General features: G+C 38.7%; 1 protein-coding gene across 1 annotated transcript in view; it reads right to left on the bottom strand.

The window, feature by feature from the left end:
• The window catches only part of PRTG (protogenin), a 126,604-nt gene that overhangs the window by 71,373 nt on the left and 31,922 nt on the right, over positions 1-23,309 (bottom strand). The gene's annotated exons all lie outside the window — the stretch shown is intronic.

The raw sequence follows: 23,309 nt of genomic DNA, 5'->3' as shown, positions 1-23,309 counted from the left end.
CATAAACAATGGTATGTAATTACATACTAAACTGTGCGGTACAAATGTCAAATACTATTGTATTTTAGAGGAGAAAGAAATAAAGACAAACTAGTCAGGTAAAAACCATTTACAGGAATTAGTCTTGAATTCGCTTTTGAAGAATCCATTGGATTTAGATGGGGGTGGTGGTGGGAGGGAACAGAACATTAAAAGTGAAAAGAGTAACATGAAGACAAGCACAGAGGTAAGAAATGTGAAGCTTGCATTCATAGGATTGTGAAGAAAACAGCCAAGACTACTGCAAAATATTTCAGATTAAGAGTTTACAGGAAAGCTGATGGAGAACACAGATAAAAAAGATTTGTATCATGGTACAAATTAAGGCACCACTGAAGATTTCTGAGTAAAGGCATATCCTGATAATAACAATGTATGGAAAAAATTAATCAGGATGGACTGAAAAAAGAGTCTCAAGTCAAAAGTCCACCAGACTACTAAACAGGGATCAGAGAACTGGGTGGTAGCAGTGGGAACGGAGAGTCTAGAGATATCTTAAAGAAAACAAAGACTTAGTTCTTATGCCACAGCCATATCACTCTGTGTTTGGAATCAGATGAAGTTGGTATTGATGGAGCAGAATGAGAAAGGAAAGAGAAGGCCAAGGATGCATCTGAAACAAAAGGCAGAGAGAAACTCAAGAGACTATTTGTAGGCTCATGTATTTCCAAAGCAGAGATCAATCTTGAAGTGCTGTCTAGAGTTAATTATTCTTTATAATTCTAGATATGCCTCCAAGAAGTGGTCTTTGGTATACATTATTTCCTTTTTTGAAGGAGGGTAAACTCCAGGTTTCCCTTCCCTCTACTAAATCTTCCAAGAAGAAAGAAAGGGTCACAACTATAGTCTTACTTTTCCCTTCCCCAGACTCTAGTTCAAAGAAAAATTTGTTTGAACTTAATCAATAAAATGAGAAGTTATGAAGAAGAATAGAGATAACAGGGCTAGATGAACTTAATGCTTCATTAGACTGGAAAGGATAAAAGGTCACAGAAGGCTAACCAATTCTGCTTTGCACTTGAATTCATTTATCTGTAGATAGATCACAGGCCTTTACAGGTACAGGACAAGGGCAGTGAATAACAGTGAAATATTCTTAGGAGGATTGACTTCCACAAAGGATGGAATGGAAGTAAAGAATACCTTGTATATGAAACAAAGATTTCTATTTCAAACTGCTATTGTTAGTGGATCCACAAAGTCAGAAACATTTGCATAATAACCATCACCTACCTTTTTCACTCTCTTTTCTCTTGAATATATGGTATTTTCCAGGAGTTATGTAATGTATGATATTGCAATAGACCAAATGTGGAAGCAGATACATATGAGAACCCAGCTGTCTTCTATTAAGCTAACTAAAGAGATCTGCACAAATATAAAGCAATTCTCCTATTGCTATTTTTTTCCTTTGGAAAATAGTTATATTAATATGTGATGAATAAATGTTTTCATTCTAAAATGAATTAATGAATATGTTTCTCAGTTTTAATTTCTAATAGTGTCAACAGATGTAAGCTACATAAATAAAAGTTATTTGAGTTTTAAGAGTATAAAGAGTGAGACTTTTTAGTTGGAGAACTACTCTTCCAGAATATCAAACTCTAAAAATGGATACCATGAATCTAAATTGCTGATCAATTCATTAGTCCCTGTAAAACTCTGGCATCATATTCAACTACTTAAAATGGTATTCCACTAATATTGAGCTACTTTTAATTGCTTTTATAATCACTGGCTAGGATATTTATCTGCAAACATTTTAATTTTGGATCTAAACCTATGGACCATCCACTGCTGTTTACCTACTGAAGAATCAGGAAACAGATAGCTAGATTCGCCTTCACAATATCAGCTTCACATTCAGAGAGAACAACCTGATTTCTCAGTAAAGATGTAAGCTTGTAATAAACTATGTTGAATACATTTATTTTGGGGGGAATTAGGGCCTATATTGCCATAAATTTAATGCTTGCTTTATAAAATACTAAGCATTCTTGTCTATCCCATATTTACCTTTGCCATGTGTGAGGGGTGACCATTAGTTCTAGTTGTCACCGATAATCCAGTCAATATTCAATTGACAGACTTCAAAATGGGAATTTTACTTTATTGCTTCTCAGCCTCTACCTCTCCAGATCAAAATATCTTATTTAGTTTAACTTTTCCTTATGAAGCAGGAGCTCCCCAGGCCTGTCCACTTCAACAATTTCTTCTTCCGTTATCCCACAATGAATCAAGCATTCAATTCAAGATGCTTTATCTCATTTATTCCTCCCTCATATCTGACTTCTCTTCATCCCTAACAGTCCTCTTTTCAATTCAGGCCCTTATCATATCCTGTCTGGAAGTCTTTCTGGAGCCTCTTAGCTGGTATCTTCCCTGCCAGCAGCATCACCCTCCAGAGTGATCATCAAAAACCATGAATCTGTCCCTGTAAAACTCCAGCCTCATATTCAACCACTTATGATGATGTTTCACTAACACTGAGCTACTTGTAATTTACTAAATATACCATGATATTTCATATCTCTAAGGTTTATATGAACATTCCCTTCTGTTGCTAGTATCATTGGTTCCTTTGCCCACCTGAGAAATCCTATCATTCTTTAAAGCCTAGTTGACTTATCCCATCCTTTGGGAAGTGGTTTCTGACCCTTTTCTCTGCTACCTCTGTATACTGCAGACCTTCACTGCTACCTTTATCTCCCAGTATTATAATCACTATTTACAAATCTTCCTCCCCTTCTATGTTATAAGCTCACTGAGGTGCAGTAGGGGGTCATATTCTTTGCAGAATCCTGTAAGACAGTGAATGGTACAGATTTGGCACTAAAAAATACACTTTTGGAATTGAACTAATATTATTTTGAATTTTCTCCAATTCTATTAGCTCTTTAAGCACAGTAACTAGAATTGTGGGGAGTTTCTTGGGTACAAATACCAAGATGGGGGTGAGAAGAAAATGAAAATGGTGCTTTTTATTATTTATTTATTTATTTATTTATTTATTTTTGCTACAATTCCAAAAAATGTGCAATAACTTACTGGCATTATTTTTAGAGACAAAAATCTGTCCCTCCGATATCAAAGGATTTTATAAAGATGAAATACGCCAATATAGTGAGGGTCCTTTACTGAAAACTTGCAAGTGTGATTATTGAAAATAAAAGTGACACTTTGCTGCCTTATTTCATGCTAACCACACAGGCAACTGAGTGTTGCTTTTTACTCTGAATCTAACCAATCAAACGATATGCCTTGGCACCACTGCCTTTTCTTTAAGCAGTTCCCCTTTTTTCTCGGATGGATAAATCTATGAAATCCCTAAGATTTTTTTATTGTAACAAGTGAGCTAATCTTGTACCTTAGGCCTAATGTGCTGCAACTCAAGAGTCACAAAATTCTGAGAACTGAAAGAAAATTGGCTTTATTCTTTAATTCATTTAAGGACATTTCTGGATCCCACTCTGGTTTTCAGCAAGGTTTGAAAGCAAGTTTAAAGATACATATTTTTATTTATTTATTTTTTAAATGAATGACAGGTTCTTAAGTTGCCCAGCATAGCCTCAAACACATAGCCTCGCCTCAAGCACCAGGACAACTGGCCTGAGCCACTGCAGCTCCTTAAAGATACATATTTTTAGAGCCGGGCGCGGTGGCTCAAGCCTGTAATCCCAGCACTTTGGGAGGCTGAGGCGGGTGGATCACGAGGTCGAGATCGAGACCATCCTGGTCAACATGGTGAAACCCCGTCTCTACTAAAAATACAAAAAATTAGCTGGGCATGGTGGCATGTGCCTGTAATCGCAGCTAGGCTGAGGCAGGAGAATTGCTTGAACCCAGGAGGCGGAAGTTGCCGTGAGCCGAGATCGCGCCATTGCACTCCAGCCTGGGTAACAAGAGTGAAACTCCATCTCAAAAAAAAAAAAGGAAAGATACATATTTTTAAATCCTTACCTTTATATTTAAAATATCTAACTTTTTCATCTTTTGAAAATTCAATCCACTGGCAAAACAGTTTCATCGAGAAAAATACCAAGCCAGATATTGCTCAGGACTATCATTGGTTACCTCTGAGACTAACAAAAAAGAGGCAACCATTAATCTATAATGAAAGTAAACTTCCTCCTTTGTTTCTAATCCCTCCATCTGGACACCAATCCCAATCTCTTCTCTCACCTCTGGGATATCTATCTCCCCTGTATATTCGAACTCTTCTCCTACTTCCTTCCCCGACACAAATAAAACTATTCTACTCTCTCCCAACCTCAAAAAACAAAAGGAAGAAAACTCCAAACATTTCTTTACAACACTTTACATATCCATCTAGCAGCTCTCCACTCTCCTACTCATAAGATCGAAACTTCTCTAAAGAGTATTATACTGGCTGTCCCCACTTCTTCCTTTCTGACTCCATGCCTCAAACATCTAATTTGTCTTCTTCCCTTTTATGCTATTGAACTAGGGTCTATGATACTACATGCTCCTCATTCTCCATTTCGCCGGCTGCTCATTCCTGTCTCCCCTTTTTAAAGGCTCACTCTCCTTCTTCTTCTGCACTTCCTTCCAGAGAGTATCTGTTCTTTTCTCTCTCCATAGTCTTTTTTGGTGATTATATCCTCTTAACAGTTTTCAACCACAGCCAGCTGTAGCTGCTGATTCTCCTAAATACCTCTCCAACTTAGATCACCATCCTCAGACCTTCGTACTTAGGGCTCCAACTATGCACTGCGTATGTTCACCTGGAATTTATGAAAGACACTCCAAACTCATTACGTCCAAAATGAAGTCATCTTCTTTCTTCCAAGCCTGTATCTCTGCTTCATCTTTGTCACACCACTATCAAATTATTCACTTGAGCTAGAGACTACTTACTCTTTCTGAATTCTCAATCATCTGTTCCCACTCATTTTAACTACTAAACGTGTCAAATCCGTTCCCTTCTGTTCCAGTCCCAACATCTCTCACCTGAACCACTATCAGCCTCTTGTCTCTGCTTTCATTCTTCTCTTCCCCTCTTCAAAACACTTTAGATAAACACCAGTGTTTGACAGGCTGCGTTAGACTCAAGCAGCTTTCATCTATCCATTGAAAGGCTTCTATAGGTTAATCCACTACTTCTAAAACCAACAAAGAAATAATCTCACAAAAATGTGATTCTAATTGTAAATGCTGTCAAAAAGCTTCATGTCTTAGCACCCACCCATCTAAATATTTAAACTGCTTAGCCTAATTACTAAAAAAAAAAAAAAAAAAGGAATGCACATATCCTTCCATAGTGAACAACAACAACAAAATCTTCCTTTATGCCAAATACATATTTTTAACTCTTTTTGGCCGGGTATAGTCCCAAAAAACAGACTTGTTAGTGAGGTTTTGTCACAAAAAAAAAAAAAAAGGAAAGAAAGAAAGAGAGAGAGAGAGAGAAAGTAGTTAGGCATCAATTATTTCAAAACCAAACTGTTTTCATGGCACACACAATAGTATTTAAACAACCAATCTTAAATAGTTATATAAAAACAGTATCTCTGCTATTAAAGACATACAGTATAACTGACACAAAGAAGTTAATTTCCATGACTCACATATTAATATAGATCTTACTGTCCTCACAATAACACCATTCATTTAGTTTGTAGTTAATCATACTAACAGATTCTGAGTCATAAAATTCTTCATAAAATAATGGACCAGATTGTCTCCCCAATTTAGAAAACAATTTTAATCACTTTTAGGAAAATCTCTTCTAAATTTATTAATTCATTCAATGAATATTTATTCAGTGTCTAGTATATTCTAGGTGCCAAGGATCCAGTGATGGAAAAAATTAACAGAAGTTTATTCTCAGGGATCTCTAACAGTGGAGAAAAGCATTTAACTAAATTACTATGCAAGTATAATAAATTCAAACTATGCAAGTGTAATAAATTCGAACTGTGAATAATGCTATGAAGAAAAAGTACAGAGCACCCTAAAAGTTGAGCATCCCAAAAGTACAGAGCATCCCAAATTCAACAAATGTTACAAAATCTGGAACTTTCTAAGCACCGACATGATGCTCAGAGGAAATGGTCATTGGAACATTTCAGACTTCTGGATTTGGGATGTTCACTGGCATAATGCAAATATTACAAAATTTTTTCAAAACCTGAAATCTAAAACACTTCTGGTTCCAAGCATTTCAGATAAGAAATACTCAACATAAATTATTAAAGCAGTATCAGAGGCTTGAAGCAATTTAATAAAGATAGAATAGCTTAACACACATCTTATTGCCAGGCACTGCATTAAGTACATTACATATTCCAGCTTATTTGTTCTCAAAACTTTTATTCACCCAATTTTCAGTTACGGAAACTGAGACGCAGGAAAAGTAAGCAAGCTGCCCAAAGTTTCGCAGCCAGTAAGTGGTGATACTGGGACACTGGGAACGGAATTCAGGTAATCAACTTCCAAGACCCTATATGAATTGTCTTATGAGTAAAATTTTGAGTTCTCCAAACTTTCTGTGGAAGATAAACATTACAAGTTCTACTACCAAGCAATTCTGCTGCTCAGTATAAGCCGAAATGCACTGGCTTTCTAGCTGGGTATGAATATGTGTTAAGGCCAGGTGTGGTGGCTCACACCTGTAACCCAAGCACATTGGAAGGCCAAGGCGGGCAGATCACAAGGTCAGGAGTTTGAGACCAGCCTGGCCAATATGGTAAACCCTCTCTCTACTAAAAATACAAAAATTAGTCAGGCATGGCTGGGTGTGGTGGCTCAAATCCCAGCACTTTGGGAGACCAAGGGGGTGGATCACAAGGTTACGAGATCAAGACCATCTTGACCAACATAGTGAAACCTCGTCCCTACTAAAAATACAAAAATTGGCTGGGCACGGTGGCTCAAGCCTGTAATCCCAGCACTTTGGGAGGCCAAGGCGGGTGGATCACGAGGTCAAGAGATCAAGACCATCCTGGTCAACATGGTGAAACCCCGTCTCTACTAAAAATACAAAAAATTAGCTGGGCGTGGTGGCGTGTGCCTGTAATCCCAGCTACTCAGGAGGCTGAGGCAGGAGAATTGCCTGCACCCAGGAGGCGGAGGTTGCGGTGAGCCGAGATCACGCCATTGCACTCCAGCCTGGGTAACAAGAGCGAAACTCTGCCTCAAAAAAAAAACAAAACAAAAATTAGCTAGTCATGGTAGTGTGCACCTGTAGTCCCAGCTACTCAGGAGGCTGAGGCAGGAGAACTGCTTGAACCCAGGAGGCGGAGATTGCAATGAGCAGAGATGGCACCGTACTTCAGCTTGGGTGACAGAGTGAGATTCCATCTCAGGAAAAAAAAAGTATGTGTTAAATTTCTACATTTCCAAAACAGAACAATACCTTTAAAACTTGCTGTATTAAAATTTCAGAACTATGGCTCTCATCTCAAACTAGAGTATGTCTACTTTTAGGAACCTATTAAAGATAGGAAAGTGACCAGCCTGGGCAATAGGGACAGACTCTGTCTCTAAAAAAAAAAAAAATTTTTTTCTGATTAGCCAGGTGTGGTGGTGTGAGCCTGTAGTCCCAGCTACTCAGGAGGCTGAGGTGGGTGAATTGCTTGAGCCCAGGAGGTTGAGTTTGCAGTGACCCATGATCACACCACTGCACTCTAGCCTGGGCAGCAGAGTGAGACCTTGCCTCATACACACACACACACACACACAAATAGGAAAGTATGGAAATTGAGTTATACTATCTCAGGCTAAAACTTAGTACAAATATTTTTTTAAAAAAGAATGTATCTTTTAAAAACAGTTTACCTAATAGGAATACCAGTTTTTCCTTTGTTGTTATTCTCCTGGTTCTAAGCCCACATATATGTTGACCATAAAAAAGCCAAGTACTTAGAGGGAGAGTGTGTAGAGGTAGGGAGACTAACTAGTTAAGAGGCTATCAGAAGAGCAGAAGAGAGATCTGCTATGAGTTTGAATGATGGCAGAAGTAACAGGAAGGAAGGGAGGGCATATACAAGAGACACTGTACACCAAACATCATTTGGCCCAGAGGTGTTCAGGGGAGAGAGAGGAAAGGATCTATATGGTTCTGAAGTTTCTGGCCTGTAAAGGCTGGGGGATACAATGGTGCCTGAAACAGAACATAGGAAGAGAGATCAGATGGGCTGGTGGTGAATAAGCATTTCAAACTCTCATTTGATCAGAATGAGAAGACACTGGACATGTTAATGGCAAACAGGGAAACTGTACAATTAGGTAATGGGCTAATAACAGAAACAAAGTATATGTTCATCTGATTTAAATTTTTTTTAATTTTTGATTTCCACCCGTTCTATAATGCTAAGTCTTGATTTTTTGACTAACAGCTCATATGTAAGGCTATCATTCAGATTTATAGAAAGACATCCTTGGGTTTTTCTAATAGCAGCCTAAAAAAACAGTGTTTACTGTTTTTCCAGTTTTAATGCATTCTCTTATTTTTTTTTTTTTTAGCTGGAGTTTTACTCTGTTGTCCAGGCTGGAGTGCAGCAGCACAATCTCAGCTCACTGCAACCTATGCCTCCAGGTTTCAAGCATTTCTCTTGCCTCAGCCGACCAAGTAGGTGGAACTACAGGCATGTGCCACCATGCCCAGCTAATTTTTTTGTTATTGTTAGTAGAGATGGGGTTTCACCCTGTTGGCCAGGCTGGTCCTGAACTCCTGGCTTCAAGTGATCTGTTGCCTCGGCCTCCCAAAGTGCTGGGATTACAGGCGTGAGCCACTGCACCAAGCCCCATTCTCATTTCTTGATGACAGAAGTAAAGGACACTAGAAAACTGAGAAAAAGGATAATTTAAGAAAGATTAAATGGCTGGGCTCAGTGCTTTACGCCTGTAATCCCAACAAGTTAGGAGGGTGAGGCAGGCAGATCACCTAAGGTCAGGAGTTTGAGACCAGCCTGGCCAAAATGGTGAAACCCCGTCTCTACTAAAAATACAAAATTAGCTTGGCGTGGTGGCACATGCCTGTAATCCTAGCTATTCGGAAGGCTGAAGCAGGAGAACTGCATGAACCCAGAAGGCAGAGGTTGTGGCAAGCAGAGATCATGCCATTGCACTCTAGCCTGGACAACAAAAGCAAAACTACGTCTCAAAAAAAAAAAAAAGACTAAGTAAAATCTTGGCCCTACCTAGCACAAAGAAAATCAGGACTAAAATCCAGTACAAACCAGCATGATTTATATGTATATAGGGAAGTGTTACAGCAGAACAGTCTTGCAGGTAAGAGTGCAGATATTAAAATCCATACATTTGACTCAGAATCAGTTTGCGTTCATGAGCTGTGTGTCCTGGAGAAGTTACTCAATCTCAAGCCTCAGTATCCCTTGGTAAAATGGGATATTAAAAATGCATTCTAAGCATAAGAATAACATTAAATTCTATATACCTATACATATATGTACCCAGTCACTGCTTGTTACCCAGTAAAGTCCTAGCAGTGGTGCAGATGGGACTAGTGATAGAAGGCCTTACTATGAATACACTGGTTCTACTTTCAGAAGAGTGACTCAAAGAATGTCAAACAAAGGATGCCAGTGATCCTTATATACAAGAAAAATAAACTTTAAAGCCTGAATAAAGGGCAAAGGTATTCTAAAATTAAATTTTTTTTCTGTTATTTTCTACTAAGCCAGACTTAGGTAGCCTTTGCATAAAGGTACATAAACTACAGAGAAACAAAAGTAATTTTTCATTTTGAATGTGAGATAATTTTAAATAATGAGAGATAAAAAGAGATAAGTAACTAGTTCAGATCTCTAGTGGTAGGATTATATATAGTGATTTTTTTTTACTTTACTTACATTTTTTCCTATAAAATTATGTAATTAGGAAATTATCTTTTTATAAATTATGTATGTTGCTATGGGGCATGGACTGAAGTGAAACTGAATGCATAAATTTTCTACTGTTACTCCACTGCTTGATAAAATCTCTTAATTTTTATCTGCCTTTTAAGTTCTTTTAACTTCTCACTCTTTGGGTAAACATCACTTATGATCAATAGATGCTTGATTCTCTCCCTAACTGGTGCCCTAAACCTGGAAATTACAAGACAAACACTTGAATAAAACCACTGTGCAATTAAAAAAACGAATTACATAAAAATTTTGTATCAAAACTTAGAAACTTTAGAAAAGCACGCAAATATAAAACATCTGTATCATGATAGTTTTAAATGTTATTTCCTAGAAAGTATTTGATTTTTCTATTGTGATTTTTTAAAGTAAAGCATTAAACTGAGTAAATGACACTGTCTTTCACAATACGTTAGAGCCTTTTAAAACTTTAGTCTGCAAACTATCTTCAGTATTATCAAAATATTTTGCATTAATTTAAATGGCAAAACACCTCATGTCCTATGCAAATCTCAGGTTACTTCCTTAGACAGACTTTGTTTCTGCCAGTTAGGTATGATTTTACAAGCCTACAGCCTCCTTGTGAAATCTGACCTCTCTCTTCCCTGCACAGTCAGTGCTAACATAAACCAAGAGCCCCACAAGAAGTCATTAAAGCAGTGCTGTTAAGAGGCCAGAGCTCTATAAAATAGGCAAGAAACAAGGTCTTGAGAAACATGCGCTGTCCTCAAAAAACAACCTTGCAAACACAATAAATGTAAGTGCCTATTTTATTTGTGACTTCCTCCTCTTCACCTGTCTATTTAATCATTTGCTTCTATGATTTATAGTCAGAAAAAAAGCATAAAAAATGCCAAGATGAAAATGTTTTCCAAACTTTTATTTGACCAGAAAGCAACATATATATGATTTTTCACTGGAAATATATGACTACTAATTTAATAAATATTTAAGTACTATGCTATGCATGCTTCTAAAAGGTTACAATGAATAAAATGCTTAATACATGATTTAAAAACCAACTAAAAATGATGAATACAGTCTGAAATTACGTACCATCTAGCAATTTAAGTTCACAACTGTTTCCTCATGTAAGAAAAACATCACATTCTTTTTAAAACTGCAGATAAAATATTATTTAACTAAACAGAAAGTAATGAAGTAAGTCGGAATCCTAATGCAGGGTTTAAAATGGTGGTCCTAATGCTGCAGTTCAGCCAGGGGATCCCAAGGCCTCAAAGACTGCCACACCCCCTCCTTGGGGAATCCTAAATGGCAGGGGAACGTGGGCAGAAGCACGTTCCACAGGCCTCAGTGCTATTTCCACATTTCTAAGCCACCAATCAGTAGCTCTGGGAAATCTATAAGCAGCTCATCAAGAACACAGGGAGAGCTAGGTGCAGCGGCTCATGCCTATAATCCCAGTAGTTTGGAAGGCCAAGGCAGGCAGATCATTTGGGCTCAGGAGTTGCCTGGGCAACAGAGTAAAACCCTTTCTCTACCAAAAATACAAAACATTAGCCGGGCATAGTGGTACATGCCTGTAGTCTCAGCTACTCTGGAGGCTGAGGTGGGAGGATCACTTGAGTCTGGGAGACGGAAGTTACAAGGAGCCAAGATTGTGCCACTGCACTCCAACCTGGGTGATGGTGAGACCTCATCTCAAACAAAACAAAATACAGGGAGGCTGGATGTGGTGGTTCACGCATGTCATCTCAGCACTTTAGGAGGTCAAGGTGGGAAGTTTGCTTGAGGAATTTGAGACCAGCCTGGGCAACACAGGGAGACTTCATTTCTACAAAAAATTGTTGGGTATGGTAGCATGTGACAGTAGTCCCAGCTATTTGGAAGGCTCAGATAAGCGGATCATTTGAGCCTGGGAGGTGGAAGTTGCAGCGAGCCATAATGATGCCACTGCACTCCAGCCTGGCCGACAAGAGAGAGATCCTGTCTCTTAAAAAAAGAACACGGGAAAATTTCTAACACAACTCTCAAGCGTCCACAATTTCAGAATTCATTATTGAGTTTGATATATATTAACGTAAAGCTTGTTTCTATGACACTGGTCTTTCAAATCAACCATGCATTTGTATACTTCAAGCTCTACTAATCAAAATATAGTGGTAACTTCTTGCCTCATCAAGTCTGATTCACTTAGAGGCTTCCAACTTGAAGACTGACATGCAAATGTACAATAAGTAAAACTAAGAGATCTGCTCCCATCATTTCATCAAAGCATCATGATACCAATAGGTAAAAGTTAACCAAGGAATGAGTTTCAAACAGAAGGAAAATTTATATCCTTAAGACTAGGCAAGAAGCTGTTGGTATTTTTTCTTAAAATTATTTAACAGAAAAAAATTCATCTGCTTAATAAAAAAATGTAACAACAAGTGAAACGTAATCACTATATCTTGGGTGTCAACTCCTTTGTACAGCTATACTAAATATACAGCAGCCATTCTTTAAGTAGCTTATTACCTAATTTTTAGTGAACATGTTATCCTGCTTGAATCTAACAACTTCAGCAACCAGGTACTCTGAAATACATGTTGCTTTTCAAAGAAAATATTTAGATAAATAAATAAATATAAATAAAACAAAGGCTAGAAACTTTGTAACAAAGTTGGGAACCAGGGTCTCTAAGAAATGTGCCCTACATGCAAAGTTTCTACAGACCAGATTATCTTCCAGTATATTCCCACAGTGTATCGGTATTTTAAAACTCACCTTTAATAACACCTGAGAATTTGTTCCTTCTTTAATATTTCATTAGCTTTGCTCTCTGACGAATGCTAGACCTTGCACTCCCCATGTTCAATTTATTTGGCCAGAAAGAGTGTGACACAAAGCTGTTCAAGTCCCTCCTGCCTGCTGCGCCACTTATTGCTGTTCAGCAACTCACTTATTAATCTCATTAATAACTGGCTTTAATCATTCCCTAACTTTACAATTATTCAGGTCTCCAGTCACTTTTACCCCGGATTGTAAATTCCTTGAGTTGAGAAAACATGTCTTATTTGTCTGTGTTGCTAACAGCCTGAACAGTGCCCTGCATACAAGAGGCATTCAATAAAGGTTTACTTAAATGAACTCGACAAACCACATCATTGCCTCCCTACTACTCACATTAGAAAACTTACTTCTTATCTCACTGAGAAGAGTAACAGAAGGGATTTTGTCTGTATCCCTCTTTGCTGTACAGCCCTAAGCAAATTTCTTTTTTTGTCTGTGTGCTGGAGACGGAGTCTTGCCCCATCGCCCAGGCTGGAAGTGCAGTGGCATGATCTCCGTCACTACAACCTCTGTCTCTGGGTTCAAATGATTCTCATGCGTTGGCCTCCTGAGTAGCTGGGATTATAGATGCGCGCCACCACACCCAGCTACTTTGTATTTTTAGTAGAGGCAGCGTTTTTACCATGTTGGCCAAGCTGGTCTCCAACTCCTGACCTCAGGTGATCCACCCACCTTGGCCTCCCAAAGTACAGGGATTACAGGTGTGAGCTACCGCCCCCAACCTCAAATTTCTTAACCATCCTAAACATGTTTTGTTCCATAAAGCAAGGTTCTTAAAAGGGTTATTATGGATTACATAAGGTAATACAATGAAAAGTACTTTATATCCTGTAATATTAAAGTACTCATAAATTTTAGCTATTTCTATTATCTTGCTGGACATAAAACACCACTCATTCTCCTTACCACCTCAAAATCTCTCCTCCTTCACCTAGCTTCTCTTCCTTCACTCCTGGTTCTGAGGAAGAAGTAACCATTCCAACTTGTATGAAGGTTTATCTTCTCCTGATGCTCTCAATCCCATCCCTCCTACCAGCTCTGTGCCCTTATTCCATTTATTATTCCCATTCTTTTTTATCACTCTCTCATTACTAGTTTCTTTATCAGTGCTTTAAATATACATTTATCTTCCCTGTCCTAAAAAGTATCATCTAGATCTCAGGCCAAGCTAAAATCCAGTCAGGCTCTCTTCTATCACTTTAGTTTTTCTTGAATGAGTCTACCCACTCCATTCTTGGACAGGGTCTCTCTCTCTCTGTCACCCAGGCTGAAGTGCAGTGGCATGATCTCAGCTCACTGCAGCCTCAACTTCCCAGGCTCCAGCAATCCTACCATTTCAGCCTTCCCTGTGGCTGGGACCACAGACATGCACCACCATATCTGGCTAATTTTTGTGTTTTTGATAGAGATGGGGTTTCATCATGTTGCCCTGGTTGGTCTCCAACTTATGAGATAAGCAATCCTCCTACCTCAGCCTCCCAACATGCTGGGATTACAAGCATGAGCCACTGTGCCCAGCCCCATGTGCCTAGCTCCATTCATTACTTCTTCTGGAGAAGAGGGAGGGAGGGGAGCTACAGGTGTAGCTTATATGCAGGATTGAGTAGCCTCCTGGGAATGGATTTTACCTTTAGAGAAGACATGATGCTCACTCCTCAGTTTAATTCAAAAACGACATGTCACTTTAGGTGCGGTACAGTGTCAGAATTTGTGACTGCCTGACTCTCAAATTAGGGCAGTCATCAGGACTCGTGAATCATGCCTATATTAAAAAAAAAAAAGCCGGGCGCGGTGGCTCAAGCCTGTAATCCCAGCACTTTGGGAGGCCGAGGCGGGTGGATCACAAGGTCAAGAGATCGAGACCAACCTTGGTCAACAAGGTGAAACCCCATCTCTACTAAAAATACAAAAAATTAGCTGGGCATGGTGGTGCATGCCTGTAATCCCAGCTACTCAGGAGGTTGAGACAGGAGAATTGCCTGAACCCAGGAGGCAGAGGTTGCGGTGAGCCGAGATCGTGCCATTGCACTCCAGCCTGGGTAACAAGAGTGAAACTCCGCCTCAAAAAAAAAAAAAAAAAAAAAAAAAAAAGAGTACAGAGAGGGATGGGGAGGGGGAGAGGGAAGAGAGTGCTGGGTTGGGGGAGATTCATTTGGGCTATCGGCTAAAACTTTTGAAAGCTGTCACAAGACTACTTCAAGGGAGAGAAATAGGGATAGTGGACACAGGTATGCCCAATTTGGGGGCACAAACTGGAAGAGAGCACAGAAAATATAGTTCTGTTCTTCTTCTTCTCACAACTGCACATGACTAGTCTAAAAAACAAAACAAAACAAAGCAAAAATGGTAGTGTTCTTCACAGCAGCTGCTGCCATTCCTTCCAGTTCTAACCAGTCTTCCCAGAGCCACAGTTCAACATACCCCCATCCACCTTCTAACTTGATATTATAGGATTTGGGGAGCTAATAAATATTATTTTCTGTCCTTACAGCCATTGCAGCCATTTTAAAAAATGACCCAACTTGGATATCTTAATACTCAATGATATATTCAAACTATACATCAAATAATTTTCAATGGCATGTTTTCTAAAGCCTGGGCTTAACTGTTAAACCATGGGCTTTTTTGGTATTTTCCCCTACCTTTCCACCTTCTGGCACCCTTTCCAATGAATACTCAACAAAAGAACAAGTTTCATGAACTTAGTATCTGTCTCCCAAAGCCCAAGGGTAAGGAACTAGTGATGATTTCAATGGACCTAAAAGTCATAGTGCTTTATATATATCTACTTATCATTAAATGTTCACCAAAATAAAACTAACTCACAATTGGTTATGATGGCAATATGCTTAGTGGGAAATAAAGATTTACAATGAGACCACAAATAACTTAAAATCACTTCAAACTTCCTTATATTAAGTATTTTCAGCATCATTATCTTGTATGCTTCAGTTCTAGCACATAAGAAGGTAATGACATATTTATATCTGTACATAAATATATGTATCATAAAGCACAGAGATGTGCTGGGACTTAAGAGACTAGATTAGCCAGCAGACACAATGTCTATGACAAAGGATAAGGACAGCTAGACTTTCATTGGTATAAAAGGCCTTGGAAAAATCTTCATCCAGGAGACAGCATGATTATATTACATATTCATGAACTAGCATGATTATATTATATATTCACCAGATATAAAAAGGCTGGGCGCAAAATACATGAATACAGAAGCGGTAGAAAACTAAAGACAGGCAATTTTGCCCAGATTAGCCCTGTCCTTATGTGTATAATAAAAAGCTACTACAAAGTAGTAATGAAAAGCTACTATAATAATAATAATAAAAAGCAACTACAAAGTAGTACTATTAAGTTTCTTTTATGGAAAGGCAAAGGACCTAGAATAGCCAAAACAATTTTGAAAAAGAAGAAACAAAATTAAAGGGCTCATACTGTCTGATTTCAAGAATTATAATGACTTCAAAACTTACTGATAAAGGAAGGATGACACTGGCAAAAGGTTAGACATATTCTCTGTATGTGTCTGTATACGTACAGAAAAGAAAGTACAGAAATTAACCAATAAAACATGTCAACTGATTTTTATAAAGTTGTAAAATTAATTCCATATAGAAGGGATAGTCTGTTCAACAAATTGTGTTTGAACAAGTAAACATCCATATTTGAAAAAAATTAACCTTGATTTATACATCTTATGCAAAAATTAATTAAATTGGGTCAAAAGGCCAGGCGCAGTGGCTCATGCCTGTAATTCCAGCACTTTGGGAGGCCGAGGCGGGTGGATCACGACGTCAAGAGATCGAGACCATCCCTGTCAACATGGTGAAACCCTGTCTCTACTAAAAATACAAAAAAATTAGCCGGGAGTGGTGGCACACGCCTGTGGTCCCAGGTACTTGGGAGGTTGAGGTGGAAGAATTGCTTGAACCCAGGAGACGGAGGTTGCAGTAAGCCGAGATTGTGCCACTGCACTCCTGCCTGGTAACAGAGCCAGACTCCATCTCAAAAAAAAAAAAAAAAAAAAAAAAAAAAAAAAAAAAAGAAAAGAAAAGAAAAAGAAAAAGAAAAAAAATTGGGTCAAAAACACTAAATGTGACAACATTTAGAAGAAAACAGAAAATTCTTTGTGTCTTGGGGTTAGGCAAAGAGTTCTTACATATGACATATAGAAAGCACAATCCGTAAAAGACTGATAAACTAGACTTCATCAAAATTAAAAAAATAATAATAAAATTCTGGCTGGAAAGGTGGCTCATGCCTATAATCCCAGCACTTTGGGAGACAGAAGTGGGAGGATCACTTGAGCCTAAGAGTTGGACACCAGCATAGCCAACACAGGGAGACCCCATCTCCATAAAAAGTAAACAATTAGCTGGGTATGATAGTGTGTGCCTGTGCTCACAGCTATGTGGGCGGCTGGGGGAGGAGGATCACCGGAGCCTGGGAGTTCGAGGTTATACTGAGCCCTGATCATGCCACTGCTATCCAGCCTAGGGAAGAGAGATGCTGTCTCCAAAAATAACTAAAATAAACTTCTCCTCTTAGAAAAATACTGGTAAGAGAATGAAATGACAGACTCTCCCACAGATTGGGAGAGAAAATTTTAAAATCACATATTTAACAAAAGTTCTGTATCCAGAATGTATAAATAACACTCAAAACTCAATAATTAGAAAACGATTCAATAAAAAGTAGGCAAATGAGTTGAACAGATACCTTAACAAGGCAGATATATGAAAGGCAACTAAACACAAAAAGATATCCAATGAGATGTCACTATACACCTATTAGAATGACTCAAATCCAAAACACTACCAATATCAGGTTCTGGTGGGGATATGTAGTACCTGGAACTCTGATACATTGTTGGTGGGATGCAAATCCATACCATCACTTTGGAAAATAATCTGGCAGTTTTTCATAAACACATACTTGCCATAAGATCCTGCATTCTCATCTCTAAGAATTTACTCAACATAAATAAAAACTTACAATCACAAAAGTCTATATGAAACAGTTCAGGAAAGCTTTCTTCCTAATCATCCAAAACTGGAAACAACCTAAATGTCCTTCAAACGTGGTCAATGAATAAACTGTGTTAAATTCATACAATGAAGTACTACTATTCAGCAACAAAAAGTAGCAAACTACTGATAAAACAACATAGATAAGATTTAACGATACAGATAAATCTCAAATGCATTATGCTGAGTCAAAGAAGCAAAACACAGAAGATTACATAATATATAATTTCACTTATATGGTATTCCAGAAAATGCAAAATATAGGGACTGCTAGGAATCAGGAGAGAGAGGGTATGACTCTATAGTGGAAAATGCAAAATATAGGCGCTGCTAGGAGTCAGGGGAGAGAGAAGGTATGACTATATAGTACAGTCTGAGAGAATATTTTGGGATGGTTAAAGTATGTTGTATCCTGATTGTAGTGATGGTTAAATAACTCTCTACATATGTTAAAACCCATAGAACTATAGACATAAAAGACAGAATTTACTATACGTAAACTTTAAAAACAAATTTCAAGAAGGCAATGCTTCTTAAAAAAATACCAAAAGCTTCTGTTTAATTTTCTAGCCAGTTAAAGAAGAAAAATTATAAATTAAGCAGGAAGACAGCACACAGAGATTTAAAAAGCAGACCCCTAGAGACTATCTTCACCTCTTCTATAAAGTTAGCCCTGACTTTCCCAAGTAGAGCTAGAGACCCCTTTAATACTCCTAGGAACTTAGAATATTTTGTTTGCTTCACTGTTTGTTTCATCAGCTTTACTTTCTGCTCCCACTCACAGGATAGTCTTGTATCTTTTTATCTTTTTATTTCTGACACAACACCACAGATAAAAAGGCAGTCAATAGCTATCTGATAAACACGCCAATTAAATATGTCCTAGGGCAGGCCGGGCGCGGTGGCTCAAGCCTGTAATCCCAGCACTTTGGGAGGCCGAGGCGGGTGGATCACGAGGTCAAGAGATCAAGACCAGCCTGGTCAACATGGTGAAACCCCGTCTCTACTAAAAAAAAAATACAAAAAAAAAAAAAAATTAGCTGGGCATGGTGGCGTGTGCCTGTAATCCCAGCTACTCAGGAGGCTGAGGCAAGAGAATTGCCTGAACCCAGGAGGCGGAGGTTGCGGTGAGCCGAGATCGTGCCATTGCACTCCAGCCTGGGTTAACAAGAGCGAAACTCCGTCTCAAAAAAAAAAAAAAAAAAAAAAAAAAAAAAAAAAAATATGTCCTAGGGCAAATATGGATTCAGTTTAGGCTCCACTTTCTTCATCTAGAGCATACAGTATAATATGTACATAGCAATAATCTGAAGAACCATTAAGGTGCTGAAAGTAAGTTTAAATTATATTTATAATACTATACATGAAAAGTGCACACAAAAATATTTATCCTAATAACTAGAAATGGATCTATGTTACAGTTTTAATTATTAGAGGAACAGGAGGAGCCAGAAACCTAGAGCCCTCCTATTCCTATTTTTCAACCCTTGAAAATGGTCAAAGAGCAGTAACATCCCTGCTGAGAAGCTAGGAGAGTTGCTATCAGCAAGCATTACATGCACATGTGCAAACAAACACACATATACAAACACACAAACCTGAAAAGCCCAGCCTAACCCTCTGCCTCTTGATGCCAGTAGCATACACAGGATTGCAATTCGCGGACAGACCTTTTACAGGCTCCTGACCCAGCACGTCCTGCAGACACATGTCAGTTCCGGGGCCCCCTGACATTCTAAACCTATCTTGGGGAGCCTCATAATAATCAACCTGGCACAGATTCCACTAGGCTAGGCTTGAAATTATTTAGAATTTGGTCCTAGAACCAATTGGTCTGCTCCTAGGAATCTCAAGTGAGAAATGGATTTTCCAGAGTAGCTGCAGGCTCTTAAGAGTTCATGTTTGACCAAGACTGCTGAACATTTGAGTACTTCTTCAGGATTAAACTACGCTATTGAGTGCTAAAATAAAAGCACACTGTTTTGTACATGCATCTGTGCCACACTGTTATTTCTACTCTTCTAAAGCAGAGGAGAAAATAGTTACAGCAAATGAAGATTTACAATACTGAACTCAAAACCACTTCTCCTAATGTCCTCATCTACAGCTAAGTACAGCACTCTTCAGCTACCCCCTTGGCTTATGTTCTGCTGGACTGATGGAGTCTTCCCTAACGAGATCAGTAGTAACTAGAGCTTGACAGACAACTAGGGTGGGTTCCCAGGACCAGATCACAAAGAACACCAGAGGCAGATGTGGAAATGTGATGTTATAAGAGGAAGAGTCTATCTTGGTAGGAATTTAAGGAAGAGGTTAAAAACAAGGAAAATCACAGACCTCAGCAAAATAAATAGGAGCAGGTGGTCAATAAGAAAAGTCCAGGGAATGCCAAGCACGGTGGCTCACGCCTGTAATCCCACCACTTTGGAAGGCCAAGGCAGGCGGATCACAAGGTCAGGAGTTTGAGATCAGCCTGGCCAATATGGTGAAACCCCGTCTCTACTAAAAATACAAAAAAATTAGCCAGGCATGGTGGTGGGTGCCTGCAGTCCCAGCTACTCAGGAGACTGAGGCAGGAGAATCGCTTGGAGGCAGAGGTTGCAGTGAGCCAAGATTGCACCACTGCACTCCAGCCTGGGTGACAGAGTGCCACTCCATCTCAAAAAAAAAAAAAAAAAAAAAAAAAAAGAAAAAGAAAAGAAAAGAAAAAGAAAAGCCCAGGGAAATAAGTTTTAGATAATCATTAAATTGTCAAAAAATTACCAAGAACATTCTTTGTCTTCCTCTCCAGAGCTGATAAAATGAAAATAAATCACTATTCACTTTGCCTATTATATCTTTCTCAACTTCTCAATTTAAACTTGAGTTTAAATTTTAAAAAAATAATCAGTCTCCATATGGTACTCTCATAATCTAGACAGACTTGTGCTAGTTTAGGAGTAAAATCTGATCTCACTTTGAAAGACATCCCCAACTGGGATTTTCTTCTTCTCAAATTATCTGTCTTCCCAGCAACAGTGTGTGGTCACAGAAGTATATGAGACATGCTAATGCATTTATCAAGTGATTATTCTTGGCCCCTCTGCTGGCAAAAACAAGCAGGAAACGGTACAGAAAAACATGCATAGTAAGCCACATTAACCAGCTTCAAAGCTGTTCAACTTGTGTGGCTCCTATGAATTCAAGGCGCCGGGGGGTGGGGGGGGGCGGGGGGGAAGTGTCACAGCTTTGTCTTTACCAAGACCACTTTCCCTTCAGCTTTTTGCCAAGTGATTGCCTTATATTGCCTAATCCAAGAGATGCCTTTCTTAGGCCTTGTTGTCATTCCATAAATAATTAGTTCTGCTTAATAGCTCAACTGTGCAGGAAGAACATTCCAAGCAATTTTACACTTTGCATCAGTCACAGAAACAGAGGATCAATAAAGCATTAAGAAGAGTGAGGTTTTTTGTAACAAAATTCATGTCACTTAGCAACTTCATTTGTGTAGAAATTTATGAGAAAAATCGCCAAACCCATTAAAATCACAGCAGAAGTATTTCTACTAGAATTACTTTTGCTTTCAAATGGTTATCTCAAGGATATTTTAAACCAATTCAAGAGCTGCAGTATATTAAATTATTTGTTTTGTTAATAAACATTATAGCATTGTTCTCCATTGTTTTATATATATATATTGCTTTATCAGATTATAGAATGCCTGGTTCTCCTTTCTCTTCCACATAATAACCATTCAGTAGTACCTAGTAAATGCCTGTTATGCAATAAAATTCATTAAAGTTTGTACGATCATAATTTATAACATCAATTAAATAGTCTACTTAAGACATTCAAGTCACAAACTGGGAATCAATCACCGTCAAATGCCTAAGTATCTCTTTCATCTTCTCATAGCTGTTAAATTAAAAAGCAAGCCAATTTAATTGACAACAGGATATATAGAGAGAAACAGATAGACAGATATCAGATGACCTGTTAAGGCAAATTCATAGATGCTGACTTCTGAACTACGTGTCCACAACATGATGTCTTTTAATATTGTAACTAACATTTTTTTAATTAAGCTTGACAACACAGCCTTAAAGAAGAGAGAATTAACCTACTATATATTGTATATACATTAACTCATTTAATACTCTCAAAAACCTTACCAGGTAAATAAGATTACTTTTATTTATAGTTAAGGAAATATGTTCCACTTGCTCAGGGCCATAGAATTAGTAAATAACAGAACTAGAAGTCAACACGGTGCTTTAAAAACTTAGCTTCAAGCTGCAGCCCTAGAGAAAAAATATCCACTCAAGGATATAGCACTTCACGGTAGTAATGCTAATCTAGCCTTGTGAGTCTATTCTCCCAGTAGGACACATACATTCATACCAAAAGAGCAGGTAATTACCTTCTCTCCAGTTTTCTCTCCTTTAAACTTTCCTAGAAGTAGCAGCAAAAATATTTCCCCAATCTTCCACTTGACTGAATATTACATCATCCCCAAAGTTCATAGTGAGGGCTTTATGATTTCCTAGCAAGTGTTTTTTCTTCTCCTTTTTATCTTTTTGAGATGGAGTCTTGCTCTTTCGCCAGGCTGGCGTGCAGCAGTGCAATACTGGCTCACTACAACCGGTTCAAGTGATTCCCCTGCCTCAGCCTCCTGAGTAGCTTGGATTACAGGTGCGTGCCACCAAGTCTAATATTTTGTATTTTAGTAGAGATGGGGTTTCACCATATTGCCCAGGATGTTCTCGATCTCCTGACCTTGTGATCTGCCCGCCTTGGGGCCCCCAAAGTGCTGGGATTACAGGCGTGAGCCACCAACACCCAGCCTTTGTTGTGTGTGTGTGTGTGTGTGTGTGTGTGTGTGTGTGTTTGAGACAGAGTCTTGCTCTGTTGCTGGAGTACAGTGGTGTGATCTCAGCTCAATGCAGCCTCCACTTCCCAGGTTTAAGCGATTCTCCTGCCTTAGCCTCCCAAGTAGCTGGAATTACAAGTGTACGACACCACACCCCCAGCTAATTTTTTTTTTTTTTTTTTTTAGTAGAGTTAGGATTATACCATATTGGCCAGACTGGTCTCAAACGCCTGACCTCAAGCGATCCTCCCACCTCAACCTTCCAAAATGCTGGGATTACAGGCGTGAGCCACTGTGCCCAGCCTCCTTTCTATCTATTTTTGATCAACATCAATTGTACTGTTATTTATCCAACATTCCACACCATTCTCCAGTTTTAATTAGTTGGACATGGTGGCTCACATCAGTATTACTAGCTACTTAGGAGGCTGAGGTGTAAGAATTACTTGACCCCAGGGGTTTGAGGTTACAGTGAGCCATGAGTATGCCACTGCACTCCAGCCTGGGTGACAGAGTGAAACACCGTCTCTTTAAAAAAGAGAGAGAGAAAAGAGAGGGAGAATGAGGCAAGGTGGAGACAGAGAGAGACAGGGTGGCAAAAGATGCAACTGCAGGGCAAAGATGATGAAGAGCTTTGCCTATTAATGCTTTGCTACTCTAAGTGCCATCCTTAGACCAATCTTAGAACTT

The sequence above is a fragment of the Saimiri boliviensis genome, chromosome 2 (assembly GCF_048565385.1).
Source record: "Saimiri boliviensis isolate mSaiBol1 chromosome 2, mSaiBol1.pri, whole genome shotgun sequence".
Taxonomy (NCBI): domain Eukaryota; kingdom Metazoa; phylum Chordata; class Mammalia; order Primates; family Cebidae; genus Saimiri; species Saimiri boliviensis.
Note: the sequence above shows the minus strand (reverse complement) of the source record. Positions and strands in the feature narration are given on the sequence as shown.